The sequence below is a fragment of the Panulirus ornatus genome, chromosome 2, assembly GCF_036320965.1.
Source record: "Panulirus ornatus isolate Po-2019 chromosome 2, ASM3632096v1, whole genome shotgun sequence".
Lineage (NCBI taxonomy): Eukaryota > Metazoa > Arthropoda > Malacostraca > Decapoda > Palinuridae > Panulirus > Panulirus ornatus.
Genome location: NC_092225.1, coordinates 37,601,509 through 37,613,857, shown reverse-complemented (window position 1 = coordinate 37,613,857; position 12,349 = coordinate 37,601,509). Strand labels below are relative to the sequence as shown.

The following is a 12,349-nucleotide window of genomic DNA, read 5'->3' as shown; positions in this document are numbered from 1 at the left end:
CTCTCCTTTTTTCTCATCTTCCTTACATCTATACATATCTAGACACCCCAATCTGAGGCTTTCAGGAGGATGAGCACTCCCGGCGTGACTCCTACTTCTGTTTCCACATTTAGAAAGTTAAGATACAAGGAGGGGAGGGTTTCTAGGCCCCCGCTCTCGTCCCTTTCAGTCGCCTTCTACGACACTGAGGAATGCGTGGGAAATATATATGATTTTTATACTTAGTCGCTGCCTCCCGCATTAGCGAGATAGTGCAAGGAAACAGACGAAAGAATGGCCCAACCCGCCCACATACACATGCATATACATATACACCCACACACGCACATGTAAATATCAATACATTTCAACTTTTTCTTTTTTATTATTATACTTTGTCACTGTCTCCCGCGTTAGCGAGGTAGCACAAGGAAACAGACAAAAGAATTGCCCAACCCACCCACATACACATGTATATACATACACGTCCACACACGCACATATACATACCTATACACAGACATATACATATATACACATGTACATAATTCATACTTGCTGCCTTTATTCATTTCCGTTCCCACCCCTCTACATATTAAATGACAACCCCCTCCCGCCGCACGCGCTCAAGGTAGCAGTAGGAAGAGACAACAAAGGCCACACTCATTCTCTACCTGTCATGTTTAATGCACCGAAACCACAGCTCCCTTTCCACATCCAGGCCACACAAAACTTTCCATGGTTTGCACCCAGACGCTTCACATGCCCTGGTTCAATCCACTGACTGCACGTCGACCCCGCTATACCACATCGTTCCAATTCACTCTATTCCTCGCACACCTTTCACCCTCCTGCATGTTTAGAACCCGATCGCTCAAAATCTTTTTCACTCCATCTTTCCACCTCCAGTTTGGTCTCCCACTTCTCGTTCCCTCCACTTCTGACACATATATCCTCATTTTTAATCTTTCCTCACTCATTCTCTCCATGTGACCAAACCATTTCAAAACACCCTCTTGTTCTCTCTCAGCCACACTCTTTTTATCACCACACATCTCTCTTACCCTTTAATTACTTACTCGATCAAACCACCTTACATCACATATTGTCCTCGAACACCTCATTTCCAACACATCCATCCTCCTTCGCACAACTCTATCAATAGCCCACGCCTCACAACCATATAGCATTGTTGGAAGAACCACTATTCCTTCAAACATGCCCATTTCTCCTTTCAGAGATAATGTTCTCGCCCTCCACACATTTTTCAAAGCTCTCAGAACTTTCGCCACCTCACCCACCCTGTGACTCACTTCCGCTTCCATAGTTCCATCCGCTGCGAAATCCACTCCCAGATATCTAAAACACTTCACTTCCTCCAGTTTTTCTCTATTCAAACATACCTCCCAAATGACTTGTCCCTCAACCCTACTGTACTTAATAACCTTGCTCTTATTCACATTTACTCCCACCTTTCTTCTTTCACACACTTTACCAAACTCACTCACCAGCTTCTGCAGTTTCTCACCCGAATCACACATCATAGATGTATTATCAGCGAACAACAACTGACTCACTTCCCAAGTTCTCTCATCCACAACAGACTGCATACTTGCCCCTCTCTCCAAAACCTTTGCATTCACCTCCCTAACAACCGCAATCCATAAACAAATTAAACAACAAATCAAGAAAACAAATGGAAGCATCGGTGAAGGGGCTAATGGGGAGTTGATAACAAGCAGTGGTGATGTGAGGAGATGGAGTGAGTATTTTGAAGGTTTGTTGAATGTGCTAGATGATAGAATGGCAGATATAGGGTGTTTTGGTCGAGGCGGTGTGCCAAGTGAGAGGGTAAGGAAGAATGATTTGGCAAACAGAGAAGAGGTAGTAAAAGCTTTGCGGAAGATGAAAGCTGGCAAGGCAAGAGGTTTGGATGGTATTGCAGTGGAATTTTTTAAAAAAGGGGTGACTCTGCTGTTGACTGGTTGGTAAGATTATTTAATGGATGTATGACTCATGGTGAGGTGCCTGAGGATTGGCGGAATGCATGCATAGTGCCATTGTTCAAAGGCAAAGAGGATAAAGGTGAGTGCTCAAATTACAGAGGTATAAGTTTGTTGAGTATTCCTGGGAAACTATATTGGAGGGTATTGATTGAGAGGGTGTTGGCACGTACAGAGCATCAGATTGGGGAAGAACTGTTTGGTTTCAGAAGTGGTAGAGGATGTGTGGATCAGGTGTTTGCTTTGAAGAATGTATGTAAGAAATACTTAGAAAAGCAAATGGATTTGGATGTAGCATTCACGGATATGGAGAAGGCATATAACTGAGTTGATAGAGATGTTCTGTGGAGGGTATTAAGATTATATGGTGTGGGAGGCAAGTTGTTAGAAGCAGTGAAAAGTTTTTATCAAGGATGTAAGGTATGTGTACGACTAGGAAGAGAGGATAGTGATTAGTTCTCAGTGAATATCGGTTTGCGGCAGGGGTGCGTGATGTTTCCATGGTAGTTTGATATTTCAACGTATACATACATATACATACAGAGATATACATATATAGACATGTATATATTCATACTTAATGCCTTCTTTCATTTTCGTCGTTACCCCGCCTCATATGAAGCAGCACACTCCTCCTCGAACCCGCCCACATACATATCCATATATTTATAGTCCACACACGAACGTATACATTTCCATACATTTCAACATATACATACATATTCATACATATACATACATAGAGATTTACATATATAGAGATGTACATATTCATACTTGCTGGCTTCATCCATTTCCGTCGCCATCCCGCCACATATGGAACAGTACACCCCTCCCCCTGCGCGCGCTAGGTAGCGCTAGAAAAGACAACAAAGGCCACATTTGTTCACACTCAGTCTCTAGCTTTCATGTGTAATTCACTGAAACCACAGCTTCCTCTCCACATCCAGGCCCTACAAAACGTTCCATGGTTTACCTCTGACGCTTTAAATGCCCTGGTACAATCCATTGACCGCACGTCTACCCCTGTATACCACATCCTTCCAATTAACTCTATTTCTTGTACCCCTCCTGTATGTTAAGGCCACGATCGCTCAAAATCCTTTTCACTCCTTCCTTCTACCCCAATTTGGTCTCCCGTCCCTCCTTGTTCCCCCCACATGTGAGACATATATCCTCTTTGTCAATCTTTCCTCACTCATTCTCTCCATGTGACTCAACCATTTAACACACCCTCTTCTGCTTTCTCAACCAAACTTTTTATTACCACACATTTCTCTTACCCTTTCATTACTTACTTGATCAAACCACCAAACACCACATATTGTCTTCAAAATTTTCATTTCCAATACATACACGCTCCTCCGAACACCCTTATTTATAGCTTCACAACCATACAACATTGTTGGAACCACTATTCCTTCACACTTACCCGGTTTTCCTTTCCGAGATAACGTTCTTACCTTCCACACATTCTTCTTTTATGTATCTCCTAGGCATTTGCACTCTTTCCTTATAAGCATCGTTCAAACGCCTATCTTTTCTCTTTCACTAACAAGTTTACTTCTTCATCTCACAATTCACTTCCATTTCTAATCTGCCCACCTCCCACCTTTCTTATTCCACATGTTTCTTTTGCACATAGCATCACTGTTTCCCTAAATACATTCTACTCCTCCCCTACTCTCCTTACGTCATTTGCTCTCCCCTTTTTTCATTCTACACTCAATGTATCCTGGTACTTCCTCACACAATTCTCCTTTCGAAGCTCACTTTTTTCACCACTTTCTTCTCCCTAACGTTCTCTCTTCTTATTTGAAAACCTCTATAAATCTTCACCTTTGCCTCCACAAGACAGTGATCAGACATCCCTCTAGCTGCCTCTTTCAGCAAATTAGCATGCAAAAGTCTCTATTTTGCATGCTTGTCAACTAACGCGTAATCCAATAGCGCCCCCTGGCCATATCTCCTTTTTAACATACGTATACTTATGTATATCTCTCTTTTCAAACCAGGTATTTCGAATCACCAGTCCTTTTTCAGCACACAAATCTACAAGCTCTTCACTATTTCTATTCAAAGGCAGGCTCTGTTGCCGAAGCCTGCCTACACGTTGTTATGTTTTTTCTTAAGTTTGATTGGGGAACTTATGGCCAATCTCATTTTGGCTTTTAGAAAATGATTATGATAATTTCAATAACATAAGATTAAGTCATGTTTCTGTTATTCTTAAGTTTAGGAAATATAAGCTGCACCCAAATCTTGTTGAATTATTTTGTTTATACTCATTTAACTATTGTGGCATTATTATGATCCTCTCTATGCTGGTTATACTGTAGCTAAGGGAAAAAAATCAATATACTTCGGACCAGTTGGTGTAAATGCAAGACATTACTTAATGTGGTACGTTGGAATGTCCACGGGTCACCTTAGTTGCATATTGAATGTGAGAAAATAGCCAAGTGTTTTTACTAACACCCAATTCATTTATTTTACCATGAAAGCCTCAGTCTCTTACAGATGTCCTTCCACAGTGGACTAAGCTATTGGAATTTACATAAAACGTTACTTTTTATCTGAACCGTAAATTGTACTGTATTTGCGCATAAGGATTCATGTCTTATCAAGGTAAAATTTTCAGTGTTTCGGCACATAATGTTGCTTCTTAAGATTCACATAAATCAAAATCGTAGTTGCATGACGTATAAGTTTAAGAGATATTGTTATCTGGGATCAAGCATTAGTGACATATCTGAATGAAATTCTTTCTAACAGCGTTATGACCACATGATCATGTTCACCTACAGGAAGATGTGACTTCTATATAGCAAGAGAGAGGTTTATGCCCGCCATGTCCAGTATGATTGGCCAGAAGGACAGTCCCTTGGTTCCCGTCCTGACCGAGAGGTACGAGTAACATGCATTTGGCGTTCCTGCGTAACGAGGCTTATGTGACAAATCTAATGTGACGGTTCATTCCTTGAGAGGACGTCGAGTTCCATTGGATATTTCAATGATATTTGACAGGATGAATATCAAAAGAAAAGACTTTATAGACAGCATATATGGTGTTTTACATACATATTTAGTTATTTACCGACAACATATATAGTATTTTACAGACATATTTAGTAATTCATGAACAGCATATATGGTGTTTTGAAAACATTTAGTAATTTCACTAATAGATACAATCATCTAAAAAGTACTGATGATGAAATGATTCAGAAATTTATTACTGGTAATAAAATCTCTTAACTACTGGCTTTTTTTATCTTCTGTGAAGAAAAGAAGTTCTCATTATCACCAAAATCAGTAGATTTGGAGTATGATACAGTGCTTCAGAATGTTAGCACTAACAACACATTAATATCTGAAGCATATAGAAACGGTCATCTTAGTCACCAACAAATTCAGACAACTGAAAGAGTCAGACAAAACTCAGTGATATGGATCGTCATATACATCAGCAGTGATAGTATATTCATTGTGGAAGGATCTTAATCTTTGGTTTATTTTACTGTACAGATTTTATGCTGTACAATAGTACCGATGACTTCAACACAGAAAACAGTACAAACTTTCTATTAATGATGTAGAAAGCTTACATCATATCAACATATTGTTGCTTTCCTTAACAGAATCACTTCACTAACTCAGGCGGGGCTTTATGACTACTGGACGGAGGCCTACATGCCCAACTCCACTTCTTGTTCATATCTTCCAAGTACGATTGCTGTCAACACCTCACTTAGTGTTCATAACCTCTGGGTAATATACACCTCAGTGTTCATAACTTCTGGACAATATATACCTCACTTAGTGTTCATAACCTCTGGGTAATATATACCTCACTTATACTATATGTTTATATTGCGTATAATGAATAGATTTAATAAAGTATCCCTTGATCATATTCTTATTTCTTAGTATACCGTGTATGGCTTGGAGACAGTAATGTTCCATTCTTTAAAAAAAGAACGTTTTCGATTTCAGGGAATGTTTGTGTCACTGCTTGGTGGACACACTGTTGGTCTACTCTTCCTGGGCTTAGAGCTTCTTAGTTCTGCATTGCTCCACCAGAGGACTTGGTCAATACATGACCGATATCAATAACAATGCGAGGATCTACAGAAGACAGAGACTGTTTATAAAATTATCAGCTTAAATGCGGAGTCCGTGATACACCGGTATATCGGAGAACATCACGTAGAGAAATATACCACAACAAAATATGTAGACACTGTGAGACACAAACTTCATCCAGGAAACTGTTTCATAATATTTCTTTCATTGAAAATTTAGTTTGTTTTTTTTTCAAAGCTCTTGTTGCCATGAGGCATCTCTCTTAATATCAGCATCAAGCACCCGTTAACACTGTATCAAAATCATGTATGACGTTATTCGTTCAAGAGTTGCTTATCTCGTTCCTTTAGGGAAGAAAATCTGTTCTGTTAATAAAACCGTTTGTATTGATGTATAAGGAATAAATGAAACACGTATTGATAAATGCAAAATGTATCATGAAATACAGAAACAAAATTCAGTGATTTTTTCTTACTAATTTACCCATAGCAAAACTGGAAAGATAATACATGCATCATACAGCTGTACGTGGACGTAGTCTTTTATATGTGTAAATCAAATCTATATGATAAAATAAGGTAAAAAGCAGTTTTACTAGATATGTTATGAATGTAGTTAAACTGGCACAGAGCTATATACTTTATTAAGGCAATCTGGTAAACTTAATGGTATGCCACGTTAATGTACATAACACTTTGTATTGCACTTGGCACAGTTATCTGTCAGTCATAATGTTCGAACATAATGAACGCTTTACTGAACCCAGGAAGTCATGGTAGTATGTAGTTATTCATCGCAAGAGAACATAAGATCAAACTGGGGCTGGAGATCAAGCTGGGGCTGGAGATCAAGCTGGGGCTGGAGATCAAGCTGGGGCTGCATCATCAAGCTGAGGCTGGAGATCAAGCTGTGGCTGGAGATCAAGCTGGGGCTGGAGATCAAGCTGGGGCTGGAGATCAAGCTGGGGCTGGAGATCAAGCTGGGGCTGGAGATCAAGCTGGGGCTGGAGATCAAGCTGGGGCTGGAGATCAAGCTGGGGCTGGAGATCAAGCTGGAGCTGGAGATCAAGCTGGAGCTCGATACTTCAACTTTTTTGGATAAGCTCCGGAGTGAGGTTTGTCTACATATTAGAGGAAGTTTTACTAAACAAATCTTATGGTTTAACGACATACATTTAGAAGTGATCGTATTTCAACGTTCAAGCGATGTGAAGTTACATGGTTGACTGCATCAACTTTGCGTTGACATATAGTGTGCATTCACTGGTAAATATGTACCTTCTGAACTGTAGTACTACCGTACTGGCATATATCATGCAATCTATAGCGTACATGAGTGATGACCTTTTCATGTTGGTTGTGTTACAGTTAAGCTATTACAGTTCAACTTTCTGCTTGCCTACCTGTGAACATATTCATGGAGTGTTAAAGACTCAACAGTGGATACAGGACAACTCTTATGAGTGTACATCACGGGTTGGTACATAGTGATTTTGGGACCCTTGTCTGGTCATGGAAAATAGTCTAATTGTATAATGCGGGTTAACTGGGTCACAACTCTAGTGGTCGCTGTGGTCAACTGGGTCGCAACTGTAATGGTCGCTGGGGAAAGCTGGGTCACACTTGTAATGGACGTTGTGGTCAGCTGGGTCACAACTGTAATGTCGCTGTAGTCAGCTGAGTCACATCTCCAATGGTCGGTGTGGTCAGATGGGTCACAACTGTAATGGTCGCTCTGGACAGCTGGGTCACAATTGTAATGATCGCTGTGGTCAGCTGGGTCGCAACTGTAATAGTTGCTGTAGTCAGCGGGGTCACGACTGTAATGGTCCCTATGGTCAGCTAGGTCACAACTGTAATGGTCGCTATATTCAGCTGGGTCACGACTGTATTGGTAGGTGTGGTCAGCAGGGTCAGAACTGTAATGGTCGCTGTGGTCAGCTGTGTCAGAAATGTAATGGTCGCCGTGGTCAGCTGTGTCAGAACTGTAATGGTCGCTGTGGTCTGCTGGGTCACAACTGTAATGGTCACTGTTGTCAGCTGAACCACAACTGTAAATGTTGCTGTGGTCAACTGGGTCACAACTGCAATGGTCGCTGAGGTCAGCTTGGTCACAACTTTAATAATTGGTGTGGTCAGCTGGGTCACAACTATAATGGTCGCTGTGGTCAGCTAGGTCACAACTGTAATGGTCACTGTGGTCAGCTGGGTCACATCTGCAATGGTCGGTGTGGTCAGATGGGTTACAACTGTAATGGTCGCTCTAGTCAGCTAGGTCATAATTGTAATGATCGCTGTGGTCTACTGGGTCATAACTGTAATGGTCACTGTGGTCAGCTGGGTCACAACTGTTTATGTTGCTGTGGTGAACTGGGTCACAACATTTATGGACGCTGTGGTCTGCTGGGTCAAGACTGTAATGGTCGCTGTGGTCAGCTGGTCACAACTCTAAGTCACAACTGTAATGGTCACTGTGTTCTGTTGGATCACAACTATAATGGTCGCTGTGGTAAACTTGAAGACAACTCTAATGTTCGCTGTGGTCAGGTGGGTCACACCTTAAATATTAACTGTGGTCAGCTTGGTCACAACTTTAATGATCGCTGTGGCCAGCTGGGTAACAACTGTAGTGGTCGCTATGGTCAGCTCAATCACAACTGAAATGGTCGCTGTGGTCAAGTAGGTCACAACTGTAACGGTTGCTGCATTCAGCTGGTTCACATCTATAATGATCGCTGTGGTCAGCTGGGTGAAAACTGTAATTGTTAGTGTGAGCAGTTCAGATACAACTGTAATGGCCGCTGTGGTCAGCTGGATCACAACTGTAGTGGTCGCTGTGGTCAGCTGGGTCACATCTACAACGGTCGGTGTGGTCAGATAGGCCACAACAGTAATGGTCACTCTGGCCACCTGGGTCACAAAGGTAATAATCGCTGCGGTCAGCTGGGTCGCAGCTATAATGATGGCTGTGGTCAGCTGGGTCACGAGTGTATGGGTCCCTATGGTCAGCTGGGTCACAACTGTAATGGTCTCTGTGGTCAGCTAGGTCACAACTGAAATGGTCGCTATATTTAGTTGGGTCACAATTTTATTGGTCGCCATATTCAGCTGGGTCAGAATTTTAATGGTCGCTGTGGTCAGCTGGGTCAGAACTGTAACATTCGCTGTGGTCTGCTGGATCACAATTATAATGCTCAGTCTGGTCAGTTTGGTCACAACTGTAGATGTTCCTGTGGTCAACTGGGTCACAATTCTAATGGTTGCTGTGGTCATCTGGGTCAAAACTGTAATGTTCGCTATGGTCAGCTGGTCACAACTCTAATGCTCGCCGTGGTCGGCTGGACACAACTGTAATGGTCACTATGGTCTGTTGGATCACAACTGTAATTCTCGGTGTGGTCAGCTTAATGACAACTATGATGGTCGCTGTGGTCTCCTGGGTTACAGCTGTAATGGTTGCTGTGTTCAAGTGGGTCAGAAGTGTAATAGTCGCTGTGGTCAGCTGGGTCAGAACTGTAATGGTCTATGTAATCAGCTGGGTCACAACTGTAATGGCCGTTGTTGTCAGCTGGTTCATATCTGCAATCGTCGGTGTGGTCAGATGGGTCACAACAGTAATGGTCGCTCTTGCCAGCTGGGTCACAATGGTAATGGTCACTGTGGTCAGCTGGATCGCAACTGTATTGGTCGCTGTAGTCAGCTGGGTCACGAATGTAATGGTCGCTGTGGTCTGCTGGGTCACAACTATAATGGTCACTCTGGTCAGTTGGATCACAACTGTAAATGTTGCTGTGGTCAACTGGGTCACAACAGTAATGGTCGGTGTGGTCAGTTGGGTCACTACTGTAATGGTCGCTTTGGTCAGCTGGGACACAACTCTAATGGTCGCTGTGGTCAGCTGGGTCATAAATGTATTGGTCACTATGGTCTGTTGGGTCACAACTGTAATTCTCGTGTGGCCAGCTTTGTGACAACTGTAATGGTCGCTGTGATCTGCTGGGTTACAGCTGTAATAGTCGCTGTGGGCGGCTGGGTCTGAACTGTAATGGTCACTGTGGTCAGCTAGGTCACAAACATAACGGTCGCTGTGGTCTGCTGAGTCAAAACTGTAATGGTCACTGTGGTCATCGGGGAAACAACTGTAAATGTCGCTGTGGTCAACTGGGTCAGAACTGTAATGGTTGCTCGCGTCAGTTGGGTCACAACTGAAATGGTCGCTGTGGTCTGGGTCAGAATTGTAATGGTCACTGTGGTCATTTGTGTAACAACTGTAAGTGTCGCTTTGGGTAAATGGGTCACAACTATAATGGTCGCTCTGGTCAGCTAGGTCGCAACTTTAATGGTCGCTATTTTCAGCTGGGTCACAATTGTAATGGTAGGTGTGGTCAGCAGGTCACAGACGTAATAATCGCTGGGGTCGGCTGGGTCAACATTTTTCTGATCGCTATGGTCAGCAGGGTCAGAACTGTAATGGTCGCTATGGTCTGCTGGGTCACAACTCTAATAGTCACTCTGGTCAGCTGGGTCACAAATGTAAATGGTGCAGTGGTCAACTTGGTATCAACGGTACATGTTGCTGTAGTCAGTTGGGTCACAACTGTAATGGTCGCTTTGGTCAGCTGGGTCGCAACTCTAATGGTGGCTATGGTCAGCTGGTTCACGAATGTAATGGTCCCTGTGGTCAGCTGGGTAACAACTGTAATGGTCGCTATGTTCAGCTGGGTCACATTTGTAATGGTCGCTATACTCAGCTGGGTTGCAACTGTAATAGTAGGTTTGGTCAGCAAGTCACAACTGTAATAAACGCTATGGTCAGCTGGGTCAACATTTTCATAGTCGCTGTGGTCAGCTGGGTCAGAACTGTAATGGTCGCTATGGTCTGCTGGGTCACAACTCTAATGGTCACTCTGGTCAGCTTTGTCATATCTGTAAATGCTGCTGTTGTCCACTGGGTCACAACAGTAATGGTCGGTGTGGTCAGCTGGGTCACTACTGTAGTGGTCACTTTGGTCAGCTGGGTCACAACTTTAATGGTGGCCGTGGTCAGCAAGGTCATAAATGTAATGGTCACTATGGTCTGCTGGGTCACAACTGTAATTGTAAGAGTGATCAGCTTTGTGACATCTATTATGGTAGCTGTGGTCTGCTGGGTTACAGCTATAATGGTCGTTGTGTTCTGCTGGGTTACAGCTGTAATGGTCGCTGTGGTCAGCTGGGTCAGAACTATAATGGTCGCTGTCGTCAGCTGAGTCACAACTATAATGGTCACTATGGTCAGCTAGGTCACAACTGTAAATGTTGCTGTGGTCGACTGGGTCACAACTGTAATGGTCGTTGTCGTTTGCTGGGTCACAGTTGTAACGATCACTGTGGTTAACTGGGTCAGAATTGTAATGGTCGCTTTGGTCACCTGGGTCACAACTGCAATGATGGCTGTGGTAAGCTTGATCACAACTCTAATGGTCGCTGTGGTTAGCTGGATCACATCTTTAATGTTCACTGTGGTCAGCTTGGTCACAACTGTGATGGTCGCTATGGCTACCTGGGTCACAAGTGTAGTGGTCGCTATGGTCAGCTGAGTCACAAATGAAATGGTTGCTGTGGTTGGATGGGTCATAACTGTAATGGTTACTCCATTCAGCTGGTTTACAACTGTAATGGTCGCTATGGTCATCTGGGTGACAACTGTAATGGTTAGTGTGGTCAGTTGGGACACAACATTAATGGTCGCTGTGGTCAGCTGGTCACAACTTTAATGGTCAATTTGGTCAGCTGGTTTACTATCGTAATGGTCCCTGTGGTCTGCTGAGTCACAACTATAATGGTCACTATGGTCAGCTGGATCACAACTGTAATGTTCGCTTTGGTCAGCTGCGTCACATCTGCAATGGTCGGTGTGGTCAGATGAGTCATAACAGTAATGATCGCTCTGGTCAGCTGGGTCACGAATGTAACGATCCCTGCGGCCAGCTGGGTCACAACTGTAACGGACGCTATATTCAGCTGGGTCACAACTGTAATGGTCGCTTTGCTCAGCTGGGTCACATATATAATGGTCGCTCTGGACAGTTGAGTCACAACTTTAATGGTTGCCGTGGTCAGCTGGGTCACAATTATAGTGGTCGCTGTAGCCTGCTGGGTCACAACTGCATTCTTCGCTGTGGTCAGCATGGTCAGCAGGGACACAACTGTAACGGTTGCTGTGGTCTGCTGGGCCACAGCTTTAATGGTCGCCGTGGTCAGATGGGTCACAGCTGTAATGGTCGTTGTGGTTGGCTGGGC

The 12,349-nt window shown here is 43.3% G+C and overlaps 1 long non-coding RNA gene across 1 annotated transcript in view; it reads left to right on the top strand.

The window, feature by feature from the left end:
- LOC139752733 (uncharacterized) overlaps window positions 1-5,742 on the top strand; it is a 31,742-nt gene extending 26,000 nt beyond the window's left edge. Inside the window, exons 2-3 of the long non-coding RNA XR_011713571.1 lie at window positions 4,790-4,889; window positions 5,624-5,742. This is a non-coding gene — a long non-coding RNA (uncharacterized lncRNA). The remainder of the gene's footprint in view (window positions 1-4,789; window positions 4,890-5,623) is intronic.
- The last annotated feature ends 6,607 nt before the right edge of the window (window positions 5,743-12,349 follow it).